Here is a 21,046-nt window from a genome sequence, read left to right as displayed (position 1 = left end):
TCTTTGCCTTTACTGCACTGAAAGATGTGCAGATCTGTTATTGCTCAGTCTAATCAAGATCACACAGTAGAGCAGCTGAGCTGTTTGAATTGGCCTCTGGCATAAAAGTTTCATCCAACGTTCCATACAGTGATAGGGAAGATGATAGTTTAAGAAAATAAATCTTTTCTTTTGAAGTATATAACTGTGCCAGACAGAGAGATCATGCCTTGTGGTGTCCAAAGGGTTTCCTTAGAGTTTCTGAAAATTATAGCCAGTGCTCACTAAGCTTACACAGGGACTTTTCAATCACTTAGAAATTTTAATTTCTCCTCTTCCACCCAAATCTAGTAAAGGGTTTATTTCTTAATAGGAACTGTTTATGTGAAATGCTGGAATTATTTCTTTATCCATTTTTGTTATTGGTAAGACAAAAAGTCTTACAATGCATAAACTGTATTTTTATGACTACAAAGTGTTGTAAGGAGTTTTCATTACTTGGCTTTTAAACTGATTTAGTTAAGCTGGTGGCAAGCCCCATGTAGACACTCTTAGGCTACGTCTTCACTACCCGCCTGAACCGGCGGGTAGAAATCGATCTCTCGGGGATCGAATTATCGCGTCACGCGACAATCGATCCCCGAATCGACGCTTGTACTCTACCAGCGCAGGTAGGAGTAAGCGCCGTCAACGGGGGAGCCGTGGAGGTCGATTTGCCGCCGTCCTCACAGAGGGGTAAGTCGGCTCGGATACGTTGAATTCAGCTACGCTATTCGTGTAGCTGAATTTGCGTATCTTAAATCGACCCCCCCGCGTAGTGAAGACGTAGCCTTATTTTGGTTTAAGAGTGGTTTATTTCAGTTTAACTTAAACCTATTCCTAATATCTTTACTCTAGTTTAAAAGTGTTCCACACAGCCTTTTGCCCTGGCTTAACTAAATAGATTTTAAATTCATAGATTAAATAATAATAATAATATAATATATGGAGATATACCTATCTCATAGAACTGGAAGGGATCCTGAAAGGTCATTGAGTCCAGCCCCCTGCTTTCACTAGCAGGACCAAGTACTGATTTTTGCCCCAGATCCCTGAGTGCCCCCCTCAAGGATTGAACTCACAACTCTGGGTTTAGCAGGCCAATGCTCAAACCACTGAGCTATCCCTCACCCCGATTCACAGATTCCAAGGCCAGAAGAGACCATTGTTATCATCTAGTCTGACCTCCTGTATAACAAAGGCCATAGAACTTCCCCAAATTAATTTCTAGAGCAGAGCTTTTGGGAAAACATCTGAACTTCATTTAAAAATTATTAGTAATGGAGAATCCATCAGGACCCTTGGTAATTTGTTCCAGTGGTTAATTACGCTCACTGTTAACATTTTTTTTTTGCCTTATTTTTAGTCTGAATTTGTCTAGCTTCAACTTCCAGTCATTAGATTGTGTTATACTTTTCTCTGCTCGATTGAAAAGCCCATTATTAAATATTTGTTACTTGTACTTGTAGACTGTAATCAAGTCACCCCTTAACTTTCTCTTTGTTAAGCTAAATTGATTGAGCTCCTTGAGTCTATCACTATAAGGCATGTTTTCTAATCCTTTAATCATTCTTGTGACTCTTCTCTGAACCTGCTGCAATTTATCAAAATTCTTCTTGAATTGTGTCTACCAGAACTGGACACAGTATTCTATCAGTGCCAAATATAGAGGTAAAATAACCTCTCTACTCCTACTTGAGATTCCCCTGTTTATGCATCTAAGGATTGTATTAGCTCTTTTGGCCACAGCGTCACACTGGGACTCATGTTCAGCTGATTATCCACCACAGCCCCCAAAATCACACCTTTAGTTAAATCCGTGCAACTTTGTTTTTTGTTATAAACCCATAAGTATAATTTTCACCAAGGCTAGGTAAAAGGAGCAAGAGCAGATGATTTTACAAGTTTACAGTGAAAAAAGGCAAACGCTTAATTTTTAAAATGAAAGTTTAGAATTTGAAGAATCTCAAGAAGTCCTGAAACCACAGGATTTGTATATATATTTTTTCTTACTTCCAATTTTCTGCTGTGCTTGATAATAAGACCGGTTCTTCTTCGAGTTCTGTCCCTGTGGGTGCTCCATTCCAGGTGACGGTGCGTCCTGGTGCCGTTGACCGGAGATCTTCGGTAGCAGTGCCTGGTCGGGATGCACGTGCTCAGCTGCTGTCTCGCGGCGGTGTTAGGGTCTGCCTGAGCGTGCGCATCTTGCACTCCCCCTTAGTTCCTTCTCAACCGTCCTCAGCTGAAGATGGGACTCAGGGCAGTGCTGAACCTCTTCCCTGGTCACTGAAGCAAATAAGTAAAAAGATATAGAAATAGTTAGATAGAAATATTCCAGTGCTCTCCCTTCCTTTAGAATAGTTCGTTAGTTTAAAAAAACCCAACCAAACAAAAAAAAACCCTTTTTCTCCCACGTTTGTCTCCTGTTGAGACTCTCCCCCCAGGCAATAATAGTTCAATGATTCCGGGGTCCCCGGGCTTTAAGAAATGCCACTCCTGCAAGGAGCCTATGCCGCAGTCTTGACGGACACTCGAAACGCCTCGGTGACACACACTTCCCCGCTAAGTGTCACCATTGTACCAGCCTGAAAACCAGGGCTCGTCATGACAGGGACTTGCGGCTAAAAATGCTCCTGATGGAGAAATCTCTGCAACCGCCTATGGAGACAGGCACAAGTTAAACCCTCTCGCTCACGCTCCCCTGCTAGGTCTGAATCGATCGGGAGCGCGGCTTCACCCTCTCAAGTGAAGAGGCAGGAAGCCCCAAGGTCTCTGCACAGAGACTTTCAAAAGGGTAAAGGGGTCTCCTGTGAGATCTTTACTCTCGGTGCTGACAGCGCCAAAAGCAGGCACCTCCAACCACCGCAGCACCTCAGCCGCGGCTCATGCGGAGCGCAAAAGCAGGGACCCGACTTCCTACAGCGGGAAGCTCTCCTTGGCACCGGTCCCGTCGGCACCGAAGATAGACCTGGTACCGGCAGTGCTGACAAGAACGTCGGCACCGAGTCTGCCCATCACCCCCGCAGGAGACGCGGACCCCCTGCAGGGTGCCTATAAATGGCCTGCAGCACCCATGAAAGCGAAACAAAAATCACTGCGAGCTTCCGCTCACACTTCGTGCCCCGCAGGACCACAGCCCATGGAGTAGCAACAATTTTTGCATCAAGTTGATATCTCCGTGGCCCCTGTGCCTGACTCTCCACTCCTTGACACACAACGCTCACTGTTTGAACAGCCGCTCTTGCCACCTTCACTGACAGTGAGAACAACATGCAGCAGCAGGCAGAGTTCTCCCTGCCTGATTCTCCTCCTCCACCGGAGCCATATATATCTCAAGGCATGGCACCTCACAAGAACCAGCCTCAGTTTCCCTACTTTGTCCCCCGTGGGCGGGACCTCACTTTTCTTACACTATGCCTTGGCCTCAGTGGTACCCTTGGTCGGCTCCTGCTGCCACTCCTCCTTGTGGCCCTTCCACCAGACTGCAAGCCCGTTCTGCGCGTCTATCTCTAGCTCCATCTACATCTAGAGCTCCTGAACCCCCTCCTGAGCAGGTGGGCTATGAACCCTTCCCTGATTCACCGACTCCAACAGCTGTAGATGGAGCCCTCATGCCTCTACCTCCACAAAATGTGGACGACTTTAAGCAATTCCAGAAACTTTTCAAGAGGGTGGCACTCAGCCAGGACATTCCTTTGGAGGAAGTCCAGGAGACACAACAGACTCCTCAAAATCCTCCACCCCTCTGTGCCCTCAAGGATCGCGCTACCCATAAACAAAGTCCTCCTAGAACCAGCTGATACTCTTTGGCAGACCCCTGCCGCTATCCCACCAACATGCAAAAAGGCTGAACGTAAATATTATGTTCCCGCTAAAGATGTAGATTTCTTATTTTCCTACCCACAACCAAACTCTCTTGTAGTGGATGCAGTGACACACAGGACAAAACAGCCACAATACCGGCCCACCCCGCAAGACAAGGGCCTCAAACGGCTTGACCTCCTGGGCCGCAAGGTTTATACCTCCTCCACTTTGCAATTTAGAATTGCAAATTACCCCACCCTCCTCGCAAGCTATGATTACAACTACAACAAGCTCTTTGATTTTGCCTCCCATATCCCAGAGGCCAGGAGAGCGGACTTTAAGTCAGTCCTTGTCGAAGGTCAGTTGGTGTCCAGGACAGTGCTACAAACATCCCTGGGCATGGTGGACACAGCAGCCTGCACTACCGCAACTGTGGTGGTGATGCGCAGGTCTTCCTGGCCGTCTGCATCCGGTATCCCCAAAGATCTGCAGAACAAAGTGGAGTACCTTTCCTTTGACAAAGATAACCTTTTTTCTAAAAAAAACGATGAAGTCCTTCACACTATGAAAGACTCTAGAGCCACCCTGAGCACACTGGGCATATACCTGTCCCTCCCCAGGAGACAACAGTATGCGCACAACAATATCACTGGCCCCAGCCCAGACCATATGATATTGGGAGGAACCGCAACTGACCTTCTAGGCGCAGACAAAACCATGCACAACCAGCTATCTTCCACCCATCGGGAAACAAACAGCAATTTTGAAGTGTTGGTCGGTGGTCTGCACGATCACCCCTTGACTCCGCCACCTATTTGCCCATTTGACCACTGTCTCCAAGTTTTCCACCATGTCTGGCAACAGGTCACACAGTACCGGTGGGTCCTGGAAATAGTTAAGTCAGTTTACTCCATCCCTTTCATATCCTGCCTGCCCACCCTTCCCCCTTCCCCATCCCTCTTCAGGGACTCCTCTAATGAGCACCTACTTCACGTAGAAGTGGCTCATCTTCTACAGCTAGGTGCAGTGGAACCTGTACCAACACAACATCGGGGAAAAGTGTTCTACTCCCACTACTTTCTGACCCAAAAGAAAGGCGAGGGATGGAGACCTATATTAGACCTACTCCGACTGAAGAAATTTGTACGTGTACAGAAATTCAAGGCCTCACCAACACCAAATAGAGGGGAATGATCACATCCCTCGATCTGCTGGCAATGCTCCTACTTATACAGCCCAAAATGCCGTTAGCATTCTTGGCAACAAGGGCACACTGTCGACTCATATCCAGCTTCTCGTCCACTGTAACCCCTAGGTCCTTTTCTGCAGAACTGCTGCCTAGCCACTTGGTCCCTACTCTATAGCAGTGCATGGGATTCTTCCATCCTAAGTGCAGGACTCTGCACTTGTCCTTGTTGAACTTCATCAGATTTCTTTTGGCCTAATCCTCTAATTTGTCTAGGTCCCTCTGTATCCTATCCCTACCCTCCAGCATATCTACCACTCCTCTCAGTTTAGTGTCATCTGCAAACTTGCTGAGGGTGCAGTCCACGCCATCCTCCAGATCATTAATGAAGATATTGATCAAAACCGGCCCCAGGACCGACTTTTGGGGCACTCCGCTTGATACCGGCTGCCAACTAGACATGGAGCCATTGATCACTACCTGTTGAGCCCGATGATCTAGCCAGCTTTCTATCCACCTTACAGTCCATTCATCCAGCCCATATTTCTTTAACTTGCTGGCAAGAATATTGTGGGAGACCGTATCAAAAGCTTTGCTAAAGTCAAGGAATAACATGTCCACAGCTTTCCCCTCATCCACAGAGCCAGTTATCTCGTCATAGAAGGCAGTTAGGTTAGTCAGGCATCACCTGCCCTTGGTGAATCTGTGCTGACTGTTCCTGATCACTTTCCTCTCCTCTAAGTGCTTCAAAATTGATTCCTTGAGGACCTGCTCCATGATATTTCCAGGGACTGAGGTGAGGCTGACTGGTCTGTAGTTCCCCAGATCCTCCTCCTTCCCTTTTTTAAAGATGGGCACTACATTAGCCTTTTTCCAATCATCCGGGACCTCGCCCGATCGCCATGAGTTTTCAAAGATAATGGCCAATGACTCTGCAATCACATCCACCAACTCCTTTAGCACTCTAGGATGCAGGGCATCCGGCCCCATGGACTTGTGCTCATCCAGCTTTTCTAAATAGTCCTGAACCACTTCTTTCTCCACAGACGGCTGTTTACCTCGTCCCCATACCGTGCTGCCCAGTGCAGTAGTCTGAGAGCTGACCTTGTTCGTGAAGACAGAGGCAAAAAAAGCATTGAGTACATTAGTTTTTTCCACATCCTCTGTCACTAGGTTGCCTCCCCCATTCAGTAAGGGGCCCACATTTTCCTTGACTTTCTTGTTGTTAACATACCTGTAGAAACCATTCTTGTTACTCTTAACATCTCTTGCTAGCTGCAACTCCAAGTGTGATTTGGCCTTCCTGATTTCACTCCTGCATGCCTGAGCAATATTTTTATACTCCTCCCTGGTCATTTGTCCAATCTTCTACTTCTTGTAAGCATCATTTTTGTGTTTAAGATCAGAAAGGATTTCACTGTTAAGCCAAGCTGGTCGCCTGCCATATTTACTACTCTTTCTACACATCGGGATGGTTTGTTCCTGCAACCTCAATAAGGATTCTTTAAAATACAGCCAGCTCTCTTGGACTCCTTTCCCCCTGATGTTATTCTTCCAGGGGATCCTGCCCATCAGTTCCCTGAGGGAGTCCAAGTCTGCTTTTCTGATGTTCAGTATTTTGCTGCTCTCCTTTCTTCCTTGTGTCAGGATCCTGAACTCGACCATCTCATGGCACTGCCTCCCAGGTTCCCATCCACTTTTGCTTCCCCTACTAATTCTTCCCTGTTTGTGAGCAGCAGGTCAAGAAGAGCTCTGCCCTTATTTGTTTCCTCAGGCAGGGGGGAGCATGTATCAACAGGCAGGGGGGAGCATGATTGCACTCCCTATGCACAGAAGCCATCTGGTTATGGAATTGGTGCATAGAACATCACATAGAAATCACCGCTTCCTACCTGCCTGGGTGTCGCCACACTACCGCCGACACACTCAGCAGACACTTCTCCGAGGAACACGAATGAGAATTGCATCCTACGATACTACGACAGCTCTTCTCCCACAGGGGCACCCTAGCGATAGACCTGTTTGCCACAACTCAGAAACACAAATGCCATCTATTTTGCTCCAGAGTGGGACTCGAGACCGCATCCCTAGGGGATTCGTTCCTCATTCCGTGGAACAAATCCCTCATGTACGCTTTTCCGCCAATCCCACTGATACACAGCGTTCTACGCAAGATCAGAGAGGACAAGGCCAGGGTCATACTTATTTCCCCAGCTTGGCCCAGACACACATGGTATCCTTACCTGCTGCTCATGTCCATCCGTCCTCCAAGGACTCTCCCCAACAGACCAAATCTGCTCTCCCAGGACAACGGTCGGCTTCTCCAGCCGCAGCTCCAGAAACTCCATCTGATGGTGTGGTTCCTTCATGGTTTCAAACCCACAAATTTGCCTGTTCGGAGCAGGTCCAGTATGTCCTCCTGCACAGTAAAGGAGACTCCACTCGTAAGACTTACCTGCAAAAGTTGAAATGCTTCTCCATTTGTTGCTTCCACAGATGCTTGACACCTCAGACCGCAACCCTCCCTGACATCTTAAACTACCTTTTAAAACTAAAACAGGACGGGCTTTCGCTCAGTTCTATCAGAGTACACTTCGCAGCTCTCACCCCCTTCCATGATCCGCTGTACGGATATTCATTTTTTGCCCACCCCACCATAAAACGCTTCCTCACGGGCCTGCAAAATCTCTACCCTGAGATTCACCCACCAGCAGCCTCCTGGAATCTCAACCTAGTTCTCCGAGGTCTTATGAAACCTCCCTTTGAGCCCCTGGCTACCTCATCCATGCTCCACATGCCTATGAAAGTAGCTTTCTTGGTTGCCATAACATCATCGAGAAGGGTCGGTGAAATAAGTGACCTGATGGCCTACCCTCCCTACACGATTTTCTCTAAAGACAAGGTTACAATGTGACCTCACTCCAAATTCCTCCCCAAGGTGGTGTCCACCTTCCACCTCAATCAGCCAATACACTTACCTGCATTCCATCCTAAACCTCACAAGACTCCACAGGAAGCGGCATTACATACCCTCGACGTCAGACGGGCAGTTGCATTTTATCTAGACAGAACTAAGGCATTCTGTAAATCCCCTTGGTTATTTGTGTCCACTACTGAGAGATCAAAGGGTGCTGCTATCTCTAAGCAACAACTCTCCAAGTGGATCTCTGACTGCATCAGATCCTGCTACCAGACTCAGAATGCTCGAGGACATCGGAACTCACGCTACTCGGGTGATGTCAACATCCGTTGCATTCCTCGACAACGTACCTATTACCGACGTATGCAAGGCGGCCATGTGGATATCTGACCACACATTCGCCAAACATTATGCTATCACACAGGATACCATGGCAGACACCATAGTAGGCCACACAGTACTGTCTACCATTATCACTGCCACAACTCCAAAATCCGACCAACCATAGTGGGTACTGCTTCACATTCACCTGGAGTGGAGCACTCATAGGGACAGCACTCGAAGAAGAAGAGAAGGTTACTCACCTTGCAGTAACTGAAGTTCTTCGAGATGTGGGTGCTCCGCTACTCACCCTCCCCCCCTCTACTTTGGAGTAGTAATCAGACAACTCTACGGTAGAGAAGGAACTGAGGGGGGTGCGGGACGCGCGCGCTCAGGCAGACCCTAATGACGCCGTGAGACAGCAGCTGAGCGCATGCGTCCCGACCAGGCACTGCTACCGAAGATGTCCGATCAACGGCACCGGGATGCACCATCACATGGAGTGGAGCACCCACAAGGACACACATCCTGAAGAACCTCAGTTACTGCAAGGTGAGTAACCTTCTCTTCTTTTTTTGTTGGGGAGAAGGAGGGCGGGGGTTGAAAGAGTTTGCTGTGTGTTTCAATCAGAAAAATGTATGCCAAATTTGGATATTTTAGTTCATTTATTTTTGTAGTTACTCATAAGCAAACAAATCTAACACTTTTCAGCCTAAAATGTCATTCTACTCTGAAAAGTGACTGTAAAAAAGACATTGGGGTTGTCCCATGTTTACTGTCTTATAGACTCATAGACTTTAAAGTCAGAAGGGACCATTATGATCTTCTAGTCTGACCTCCTGCACAACGCAGGCCACAGAATCTCACCCACCCACGCCTGTAACAAACCCCTAATCTATGCCTGAGTCATTGAAGTCCTCAAATCGTGGTTTAAAGATCTCAAGGTGCAGAGAATCCTCCAGCAAGAGACCTGTGCCCCACGCTGCAGAGGAAGGCGAAAAACCTCCAGGGCCTCTGCCAATCTGCCCTGGAGGAAAATTCCTTCCCGACCCCAAATATGGCGATCAGCTAAACCCTGAGCATGTGGGCAAGACTCACCAGCCAGACACCCAAGAAAGAATTATCTGTAGTAACTCAGATCCCACCCCATCTAGTGTCCCATCATAGGCCATTGGGCATATTTACCGCTAATAGTCAAAGATCAATTAATTGCCAAAATTAGGCTATCCCATCATACCATACCCTCCATAAATTTATTAAGCTTAGTCTTGAAGCCAGATATGTCTTTTGCCTCCACTGCTCCCCTTGGCAGGCTATTCCAGAACTTCACTCCTCTGATGGTTAGAAATCTTCTTCTAATTTCAAGTCTAAACTTCCTGATGGCCAGTTTATATCCATTTGTTCTTGTGTCCACATTGGTACTGAGCTTAAATAATTCCTCTCCCTCCCTGGTATTTATCCCTCTGATGTATTTATAGAAAGCAATCATATCTCCCCTCAGCCTTCTTTTGGTTAGGCTAAACAAGCCAAGCTCTTTGAGTCTCCTTTCATAAGACAGGTTTTCCATTCCTCGGATCATCCTAGTAGCCCTTCTCTGTACCTGTTCCAGTTTGAATTCATCCTTCTTAAACATGGGAGACCAGAACTGCACACAATATTCCAGATGAGGTCTCACCAGTGCCTTGTATAGTGGTACTAACACCTCCTTATCTCTACTGGAAATACCTCATCTGATGCATCCCAAGGCCGCATTAGCTTTTTTCATGGCCATATCACATTGGCGACTCATAGTCATCTTGTGATCAACCAGTACTCCGAGGTCCTTCTCCTCCTCTGTTACTTCCAAGTGATGCATCCCCAGTTTGTAACAAAAATTCTTGTTGTTAATCTCTAAATGCATGACCTTGCACTTTTCACTATTAAATTACATCCTATTACTATTACTCCAGTTTACAAGGTCATCCAGATCTTCCTGTAGGATATCCTGGTCCCTCTCTGTATTGGCAATACCTCCCAGCTTCGTGTCAGCTGCAAACTTTATTAGCACATTCCCACTTTTTGTGCCAAGGTCAGTAATAAAAAGATTAAATAAGATTGGTCCCAAAACCGATCCCTGAGGAACTCCACTAGTAACCTCCTTCCAGCCTGACAGTTCACCTTTCAGTATGACCTGTTGTAGTCTCCCCTTTAACCAGTTCCTTATCCACCTTTCAATTTTCATATTGATCCCCATCTTTTCCAATTTAGCTAATAATTCCCCATGTGGAACCGTATCAAATGCCTTACTGAAATTGAGGTAAATTAGATCCACTGCGTCTTAGTGATTTGGTGAGCATATGTGTGTCATGATCCATGGGTCTTGAGCCCAGGGCTGCAAAGTTTATGGGAGCAGCCATGTTCCAGCCCTCCATCCAGCTGGTAATAGCTTACCTGAGACCCATGAAGCCCAACCCCAGTGTGAGGCTCTGCCCCTGAGGCTCGATTGGCAGAGTCCCAGAACGGCTGATTGGCCCACTGGCCCTACTTAAGCCAGCAGCAGGAACAAGAAGCTGTCTGAACAGCTGGGCTTCACCCTGCTCTGGACTGTGTGCTTCCTGCTCCCTTCTCCTGTCCCTGCTCCCCTGACTTGATTTCCTGGCATTCTGACCCAGCATGACTCCTGGCATCTGACTTGTGGTTTCTGACCTCCAGTTTGTCTGCTGCCTTTAACCCCCTGCTATCTTGACCTGGTCTGACTCTTGTTCCTGTCTTGTGGGTCTGATCTCCAGTTTCTCTCCTGCTTCTGATCTCCAGATATCCTGACCCAGCCGATTCTTGACTACTGTCATGTGACTGCAGACTCTGGTTCTGACTACTAGGTCTGGCTGCCCATTACCTGTTTGTAACAATGTGTGCTTGTTTTACAAGTAATAAGATATTCTTCATCAAGTGATTTTCTGTATGTATTCCATTTCTGATGCACCTGTGCCCTATGCCCTTAAAAGCAGAATATTTTTGAATAACAGTGTTCATTCTCATTGCTTTTCCCCACCAAGATGCTGGTGACAGACACATCCTCTCTTGAATAGAGAGCTTATCTGGATTCTTTGGTCCCTCAAGAAATGAATCTCTTCATAAAAGTCCTGGAACTACGAGCTGTTCACCTAGCATGCATAGCGTTCCTATCCCTACTTTGAGGAATCACCATACAAATACTGATTGACAATGCTACAGCAGTGTACTTCATCAACAATGAGGGGGAGCATGCTCCTTACCTCTCTGCTAGGAAGCAGTTCTTTGGGACTGGTGCATCAGCCATCAAGTCACACTGGTATCCCTTCACTTTCTAGGCCTACAGAACTCCCTAGAAGATCCGCTCATTAGATCAGAAGTTCTCAAACTTCATTGCATTGGGACCCTCTTCTGACAACAAAGTTACTACATGACCCGGCGTGGGGAGGTGCGGAGCCCGAGCCCTGCCATCCCGAGTAAGGGGAGAGGGGGCTGCAGCCCAAGTCCCGCCGCCCTGGGTGAGGGTGGAGCTTGGGCTTCAACTTCAGCCCCAGGTCCCAGCAAGTCTAATGCTGGCCCTGGCGACTGCATTAAAATGGGGTCACGACCCACTTTGGGGTCACGACCCACAGTTTGAGAACCGCTGCATTAGACAATGATGAATTGTAGACCAGGAACTCCATTCTACAAGACATCTTAGAATCATAGAATATCAGGGTTGGAAGGGACCTCAGGAGGTCATCTAGTCCAACCCCCTGCTCAAAGCAGGACCAATTCCCAACTAAATCATCCCAGCCAGGGCTTTGTCAAGCCGGGCCTTAAAAACCTCCAAGGAAGGAGACTCCACCACCTCCCTAGGTAACGCATTCCAGTGCTTCACCACCCTCCTAGTGAAATAGTGTTTCCTAATATCCAACCTAGACCTCCCCCACTGCAACTTGAGACCATTGCTCCTTGTTCTGTCATCTGCCACCATTGAGAACAGCCGAGTTCCATCCTCTTTGGAACCCCCCTTCAGGTAGTTGTAGGCTGCTATCAAATCCCCCCTCATTCTTCTCTTCTTGAGACTAAACAATCCCAGTTCCCTCAGCTTCTCCTCATAAGTCATGTGCTCCAGACCCCTAATCATTTTTGTTGCCCTCCGCTGGACTCTTTCCAATTTTTCCAAATCCTTCTTGTAGTGTGGGGCCCAAAACTGGACAAAGTACTCCAGATGAGGCCTCACCAATGTCGAATAAAGGGGAACGATCACGTCCCTCGATCTGCTGGCAATGCCCCTACTTATACAGCCCAAAATGCCGTTAGCCTTCTTGGCAACAAGAGCACACTGTTGACTCATATCCAGCTTCTCGTCCACTGTGACCCCTAGGTCCTTTTCTGCAGAACTGCTACCTAGCCATTCGGTTCCTAGTCTATAGCTGTGCATGGGATTCTTCCGTCCTAAGTGCAGGACTCTGCACTTGTCCTTGTTGAACCTCATCAGGTTTCTTTTGGCCCAATCCTCTAATTTGTCTAGGTCCCTCTGTATCCGATCCCTACCCTCTAGTGTATCTACCACGCCTCCTAGTTTAGTGTCATCGGCAAACTTGCTGAGAGTGCAGTCCACTCCATCCTCCAGATCATTAATGAAGATATTAAACAAAACCGGCCCCAGGACCGACCCTTGGGGCACTCCGCTTGAAACTGGCTGCCAACTAGACATGGAGCCATTGATCACTACCCGTTGAGCCCGACGATCTAGCCAGCTTTCTATCCACCTTACAGTCCATTCATCCAGCCCATACTTCTTTAACTTGGCAGCAAGAATACTGTGGGAGACCGTATCAAAAGCTTTGCTAAAGTCAAGGAATAACACATCCACTGCTTTCCCCTCATCCACAGAGCCAGTTATCTCATCATAGAAGGCAATTAGGTTAGTCAGGCACGACTTCCCCTTGGTGAATCCATGCTGACTGTTCCTGATCACTTTCCTCTCCTCTAAGTGTTTCATAATTGATTCCTTGAGGACCTGCTCCATGATTTTTCCAGGGACTGAGGTGAGGCTGACTGGCCTGTAGTTCCCCGGATCCTCCTTCTTCCCTTTTTTAAAGATGGGCACTACATTAGCCTTTTTCCAGTCATCCGGGACCTCCCCCGATCACCATGAGTTTTCAAAAATAATGGCTAATGGCTTTGCAATCTCATCCGCCAACTCCTTTAGCACCCTCGGATGCAGCGCATCCGGCCCCATGGACTTGTGTACGTCCAGTTTTTCTAAATAGTCCCGAACCACTTCTTTCTCCACAGAGGGCTGGTCACCTTCTCCCCATATTGTGCTGCCCATTGCAGCAGTCTGGGAGCTGTGAAGACAGAGGCAAAAAAATCATTGAGTACATTAGCTTTTTCCACATCCTCAGTCACTAGGTTGCCTCCCTCATTCAGTAAGGGTCCCACACTTTCCTTGACTTTCTTCTTGTTGCTAACATACCTGAAGAAACCCTTCTTGTTACTCTTAACATCTCTTGCTAGCTGCAACTCCAAGTGTGATTTGGCCTTCCTGATTTCACTCCTGCATGCCTGAGCAATATTTTTATACTCCTTCCTGGTCATTTGTCCAAGCTTCCACTTCTTGTAAGCTTCTTTTTTGTGTTTAAGATCAGCAAGGATTTCACTGTTTAGCCAAGCTGGTCGCCTGCCATATTTACTATTCTTTCTACATATCGGGATGGTTTGTTCCTGCAACCGCAATAAGGATTCTTTAAAATACAGCCAGCTCTCCTGGACCCCTTTGCCCTTCATGTTATTCTCCCAGGGGATCCTGCCCATCTGTTCCCTGAGGGAGTCAAAGTCTGCTTTTCTGAAGTCCAGGGTCCGTATTCTGCTGCTCTCCTTTCTTCCTTGTGTCAGGATCCTGAACTCGACCATCTCATGGTCACTGCCTCCCAGGTTCCCATCCACTTTTGCTTCCCCTACTAATTCTTCCCTGTTTGTGAGCAGCAGGTCAAGGAAAGCTCTGCCCCTAGTTGGTTCCTCCAGCACTTGCACCAGGAAATTGTCCCCTACACTTTCCAAAAACTTCCTGGATTGTCTGTGCACCGCTGTATTGCTCTCCCAGCAGATATCAGGGTGATTAAAGTCTCCCATGAGAACCAGGGCCTGCGATCTAGCAACTTCTGCTAGTTGCCAGAAGAAAGCCTCGTCCACTTCATCCCCCTGGTCTGGTGGTCTATAGCAGACTCCGACCACGACATCACCCTTGTTGCTCACACTTCTCAACTTTATCCAGAGACACTCAGGTTTTTCTGCAGTTTCATACCGGAGCTCTGAGCAGTCATACTCCTCTCTTACATACAACGCAACTCCCCCACCTTTTCTGCCCTGCCTGTCCTTCCTGAACAGTTTATATCCATCCAGGATAGTACTCCAGTCATGTGAGTTATCCCACCAAGTCTCTGTTATTCCAATCGCATCATAGTTCCCTGACTGTGCCAGGACTTCCAGTTCTCCCTGCTTGTTTCCCAGGCTTCTTGCATTTGTGTATAGGCACTTAAGATAACTCATTGATCGTCCCTCTTTCTCAATATGAGACAGGAGTCCTCCCCTCTTGCGCTCTCCTGCTTGTGCTTCCTCCCAGGATCCCATTTCCCCACTTACCTCAGGGCTTTGGTCTCCTTCCCCCGGTGAACCTAGTTTAAAGCCCTCCTCACTAGGTTAGCCAGCCTGCTGGCGAAGATGCTCTTCCCTCTCTTCGTTAGGTGGAGCCCGTCCCTGCCCAGCACTCCTCCTTCTTGGAACACCATCCCATGGTCGAAGAATCCAAAGCCTTCTCTCCGACACCACCTGCGTAGCCATTCGTTGACTTCCACGATTCGACGGTCTCTACCCAGGCCTTTTTCTTGCACAGGGAGGATGGACGAGAACACCACTTGCACCTCAAACTCCTTTATCCTTCTTCCCAGAGCCACGTAGTCTGCAGTGATCCACTCAAGGTCATTCTTGGCAGTATCATTGGTGCCCACGTGGAGAAGCAGGAAGGGGTAGCGATCCGAGGTCTTGATGAGTCTCGGCAGTCTCTCCGTCACATCGTGTATCCTAGCTCCTGGCAAGCAGCAGACCTCTCGTTTTTCCCGGTCGGGGCGGCAGATAGATGACTCAGTCCCCCTAAGGAGGGAGTCCCCGACCCCCACCACCCTCCTCCTCTTTGGAGTGGTGGTCGTGGAACCCCCATCCCTAGGACAGTGCATCTTTTGCCTTCCAATCGGTGGAGTCTCCTTTTGGTCCCTTCCCTCAGATGGGTCATCTACTCCACTCTCCGCATTAGTACCTGTAGAGAGAACATGGAAACGATTGCTCACCTGTATCTCCATTGCTGGTACATGGACGCTCCTCTTTCTCCTTGTGGAGGTCACATGCTGCCAAACTTCTTCATCATCCGTCTGTCCCTGCTGCGCCTGCTCTGAATCTTCAGAACATTGTGGCCGTAGAAGCATCTCCTGACGTCTGTCCAGGAAATCTTCATTTTCCCTTATGCAACGCAGAGTCGATACTCGTTTCTCCAGACCTCGAACCTTCTCTTCCAATATGGAGACTAGCTTGCACTTTGTACAGACAAAGTCGCTTCTGTCCTGTGGAAGAAAGACAAACATGGCACAACCTGTGCAGGTTACAACAGCTGATCGCTCACCTTCCATATCACCTTCCTCTTAAGAGCTTCCTCAGCTGTTGCAGGAACTACTCAGAGAAACCTGCAGATGAAAGCCTCAGTGAGCTCTCCCCAGGCAAACTCCCTCTGTTAGCCTCTGCTGTTCGCCGCTCAGCTGGTTCGCTGCTGACTGCCCTTATATACCAGTCAGGCCCACTCAAGGCCCACCAACACAGCCCCCCTAATGCAGCACTTAGCGTACCTCCTCTCGGACAGCTCCCAGGCAAACTCCCTCTGTTAGCCTCTGCTGTTCGCCGCTCAGCTGGTTCGCTGCTGACAGATGGGGGGAGGGGAGCACGGTCCGTGGGCGGGAGGGGAGTGGGCATAAGCACACAGCTACATATACTCCGACCCCGGGGTCATGTTTCCCAGAGGCCCCCGCGGTTGAGTCTCTTCCCTTTTAGAGTCCCTCAGCGAACCAGAACCATCTTCTGCAAATGGAGACGCCCAAGGGTAGACCTGTGCCACAGATCAAAACAAGAAGTGTCTGATGTTCTGTTCTGGGGTGGGGGAAACAGCTCAGGCTCTCTGTCTGATGCCTTCCTCTTCTCTTGGACGCCAGAACTCATGTATGCGTACCCCGCCATTCCATTGATACTGAGGGTTCTGAGGAAGCTCTGGCAGGAAGCAGCTCTGATGATAATGATAGACCTGGTCCAGGCAATTTTGGTATGTAGACCTGATGAGCCAGTCAACACAGCCTCAGATGTGAAATCCAACCCGTACCTGGGCTTCAGAACCCGAGCCTCAACATCTACACAGGTGGTTTTAGCACTGTAGCATGAGCCTGAGTCTGTAGACCTGGGCCTGAGTCTTGATGCCATGGGTTTTAAAATACAGTATAGGCATACCCTTAGTGGCTAGAACTTCAGCCAGAAGAATAGGAGTGACACAGTCCCTCACAGGATCATCATATGGAGTATTCCATAAGGACAAGGTGACTGTAAACATCACCCAAGGTTCTTGCCTAAAGTTGTCTCAGATTTTCACCTGAATCAAGTTATCCACCTGCCAGTTTTCTTTCCCTAGTCTCATGCTAATCAAAGGGAAGCTAAACTACACCACTTAGTTATTGTCAGGACTCTTCTGACAACAAGATCATTCAGGAATTCTAGCCTGCTTCTGACCTTTGCTGATAGGATGAAAGGTCAGCTTATATCCACACCAAGACTAAATGGGTTTTGTTCTGTATTGGAAATTGCTATATGACAGTGTGTTTGGATTCACGTACACAGATCAGGGCCTATTCCACCAGAGCTCAAGCAGCTTCTCCAAGAGACATTCTAATATCTGAGCTGGGTTGAGCAGCTGCCTGGAATTCAGTTCCTATTTTCTTTCAGCACTACTCCTGGGTAGAAAACTCCAGATCTGATATCTTTTTTGACAAAGCTGTCTTACAGTTATTGTTTCAGTAGATTGAGTAGCCGTCATCAGGACATGCCTACTTGTAAGTCACCAGAAGTGGAATTCATTTGGACAATCTCTCAAAGACAAAATAACAGTTCCTTGCTCACATGCATTCTATGACCTGCCCTCCTTCCTTGTTACTGTGGAGTCCTGTATTCCCTGAGTTCTATTTTAGTGAACAAATCGAAAGGCAGTTGTGGCTGCCCCTCCATTTATGCTTCCAGAGAGCATTCAGGGTGCAGGCATGGCCCCAATGGACATTGCTCTTCCAAAAGATTTCAGTCTTACACACATGGGGTGCATGTGCAACAGAATCATAGAATCATAGGACTGGATGAGATCTTGAGAGGTCATCTAGTCCAGTCCCCTGCACTCATGGCAGGACTAAGTATTATCTAGACCATCCCTGACAGGTATTTGTCTAACCTGCTCTTAAAAATCTCCAATGATGGAGATTTTACAACTTACCTAGGCAATTTATTCCAGTGCTTAACCACCCTGACAGGAAGTTTTTCCTAACGTCCAACCTAAACCTCCCCTGCTGTCCTATCCTCAGAGGTTAAAAAGAACAATTTTTCTCCCTCCTCCTTGTAACAACCTTTTATGTACTTAAAAACTGTTATAATTTCCCCTCTCAGGGTATGTCTACACTACGAAATTACTCCGATTTTACAGAATTCGATTTTTGGCAACAGATTGTATAAAGTCGAGTGCATGCGTCCACACTAAGCACATTAATTCGGCGGTGTGCATCCATAGTACCGAGGCTAGCGTCGACTTCCGGAGTGTTGCACTGTGGGTAGCTATCCCATAGTTCCCACAGTCTCCCCTGCCCATTGGAATTCTGGGTTGAGATCCCAATGCCTGATGGGGCAAAAAACATTGTCGCGGGTGGTTCTGGGTACATGTCGTCAGGCCCCCCTCTCCCTCCCTCCCTCCGTGAAAGCAATGGCAGACAATCGTTTCGCGCCTTTTTTCCAGGGTTACCTGTGCAGACGCCATACCACGGCAAGCATGGAGCCCCCTCAGCTGACCGTCACCGTATGTCTCCTGGGTGCTGGCAGACGTGGGACTGCATTGCTACACAGCAGCAGCTCATTGCCTTTTGGCAGCAGAAGGTGCATTATGCCTGGTAGCCATCATCATCATACTCCTGGGTGCTCTTTTAGCCGACCTCGGTGAGGTCGGTCAGGGGCACCTCGGCAGACATGGGAGTGACTCAGCCAGGTCATTCCCATGTTCTGGCGAGCAGCCAGGAGATGACGATGGCTAGCAGTCATAATGCAGCATCTTCTGCCGAGCACCCAGGCGATGACGATGGCTTGGAGCCGTACTGCACCGTCTGTTGCCAGCCTAAGATGTAAAAGATAGATGGAGTGGATCAAAACAAGAAATAGACCAGATTTGTTTTGTATTCATTTGTTCCCCCCTCCCTCCGTGAAATCAACAGCCTGCTAAACTCAGGGTTTTGAGTTCAATCCTTGAGGGGGCCATTCTGTGTGACAGTTGTTTGTGTTTCTCCTTGATGCAAAGCCACCCCCTTTGTTGATTTTAATTCCCTGTAAGCCATGTCGTCAGTCGCCCCTCCATCCGTCAGAGCAACGGCAGACAATCGTTTTGCGCCTTTTTTCAGTGCAGACGCCATACCACAGCAAGCATGGAGCCCGCTTATTTCAACGCAGCAGTCATGAACATTGGAAACACCTCGCGCATTATCGTGCAGTTTATGCAGAACCAGAACCTGAAAAACCAGGCGAGGAGGAGGCGACGGCAGCGCAGTGACGAGAGTGATGAGGACATGGACAAAGAATTCTCTCAAAGCGCGGCCCCGGTGCTTTGGAGATCATGGTGTTAATGGGGCAGGTTCATGCCGTGGAACGCCGATTCTGGGCCCGGGAAACAAGCACAGACTGGTGGGACTGCATAGTGTTGCAGGTGTGGGACGATTCCCAGTGGCTGCGAAACTTTCGCATGCGTAAGGGCACTTTCATGGAACTTTGTGACTTGCTTTCCCCTGCCCTGAAGCGCCAGAATACCAAGATGACAGCATTCCTCACAGTTGAGAAGCGAGTGGCGATAGCCCTGTGGAAGCTTGCAACGCCAGACAGCTACCGGTCAGTCGGGCATCAATTTGGAGTGGGCAAATCTACTGTGAGGGCTGCTGTGATGCAAGTAGCCAACGCAATCAAAGAGCTGCTGCTATCAAGGGTAGTGACTCTGGGAAATGTGCAGGCCATAGTGGATGGGCTTTGCTGCAATGGGATTCCCTAACTGTGGTGGGGTGATAGACGGAACCCATATCCCTATCTTGGCACCGAAAGGGGTACTTTTCAATGGTGCTGCAAGCACTGGTGGATCACAAGGGACCTACATCAACGTGGGATGGCCGAGAAGGGTTCATGATGCTCACGTCTTCAGGAATACTAGTCTGTTTAAACGGCTGCAGCAAGGGATTTACTTCCCAGACCAGACAATAACTGTTGGGGATGTTGACATGCCTATAGTTATCCTTGGGGACCCAGCCTACCCCTTAATCCCATGGCTCATGAAGCCATACACAGGCATCCTGGACAGTAGTCAGGAGCTGTTCAACTATAGGCTGAGCAAGTGCAGAATGGTGGTAGAATGTGCATTTGGACATTTAAAGGGTCGCTGGCGCACTTTACTGACTCGCTCAGACCTCAACGAAACCAATATTCCCATTGTTATTGCTGCTTGCTGTGTGCTCCACAATCTCTGTGAGAGTAAGGGGGAGACGTTTAGGTTGAGGCATATCGCCTGGCCGCTGATTACGCGCAGCCAGACACCAGGGCGATTAGAAGAGCACAGGGCGCGGTGCGCATCAGAGAAGCTTTGAAAACCAGTTTCATGACTGGCCAGGCTATGGTGTGACAGTTCTGTTTGTTTCTCCTTGATGAAAACCTGCCCCCTTGGTTGATTCATTCCCTGTAAGCCACCCACCCTCCCCCCTTCGATCACAGCTTGCTTGCAAAGGAAATAAAGTCACTATCATTTAAAAATTATGCATTCTTTATTAATTGATTATAAAAATAGGAAGATAACTGACAAGGTAGCCCGGGTGGGTTGTGGGAGGAGGGAAGGAAAAGGCCAGTTCAAAACTTGTTGAATGACAGCCTTCTGTTGCTTGGGCTGTCCACTGGGATGGAGTGGTTGGGTGCCCGGAGCTTTCCCCCCCGCGTTCTTGGGCGTCTGGATAAGGAGGCTATGGAACTTGGGGAGGGGAGAGGGCGGTTAAACAGGGGCTGCAGCGGCACTCTGTGATCCTGCTGCCGTTCCTGAAGCTCCACCAGACGCCAGAGCATGTCCGTTTGATCCCGCAGTAGCCCCAGCGTTGCATCCTGCCTCCTCTGATCTTCCTGCCGCCACCTCTCATCTCGATCGTCCCTCCTGTCCTCACGTTCGTCCCTCCTGTCCTCACGTTCATTGGCCGCTTTCCTGTACTGTGATTCTGTGTCCTTCCACACATTCAGATGAGCTCTTTCATTGCAGGTCGACTGCATGATCTCAGAGAACATTTCATCGCGCGTGCGTTTTTTTTTGCCGCCTTATCTGAGATAGCCTTCGGGACGGAGGAGGGAGGCTTGAAAAATTTGCAGCTGCGGGAGGGAAAAAAGTGAGAGTATTTAAAGATATACATTTTACAGAACAGTGGGTATACTCTTTCACGGTGAACACTATTCACATTACATAGCACATG

General features: G+C 48.4%; 1 protein-coding gene across 1 annotated transcript in view; it reads left to right on the top strand.

Moving 5' to 3' along the window:
• The window catches only part of MTMR3 (myotubularin related protein 3), a 161,298-nt gene that overhangs the window by 52,081 nt on the left and 88,171 nt on the right, over positions 1-21,046 (top strand). The gene's annotated exons all lie outside the window — the stretch shown is intronic.

The sequence above is a fragment of the Emys orbicularis genome, chromosome 16, assembly GCF_028017835.1.
Source record: "Emys orbicularis isolate rEmyOrb1 chromosome 16, rEmyOrb1.hap1, whole genome shotgun sequence".
Taxonomy (NCBI): domain Eukaryota; kingdom Metazoa; phylum Chordata; order Testudines; family Emydidae; genus Emys; species Emys orbicularis.
This window is presented reverse-complemented; position numbering and strand designations above follow the sequence as displayed.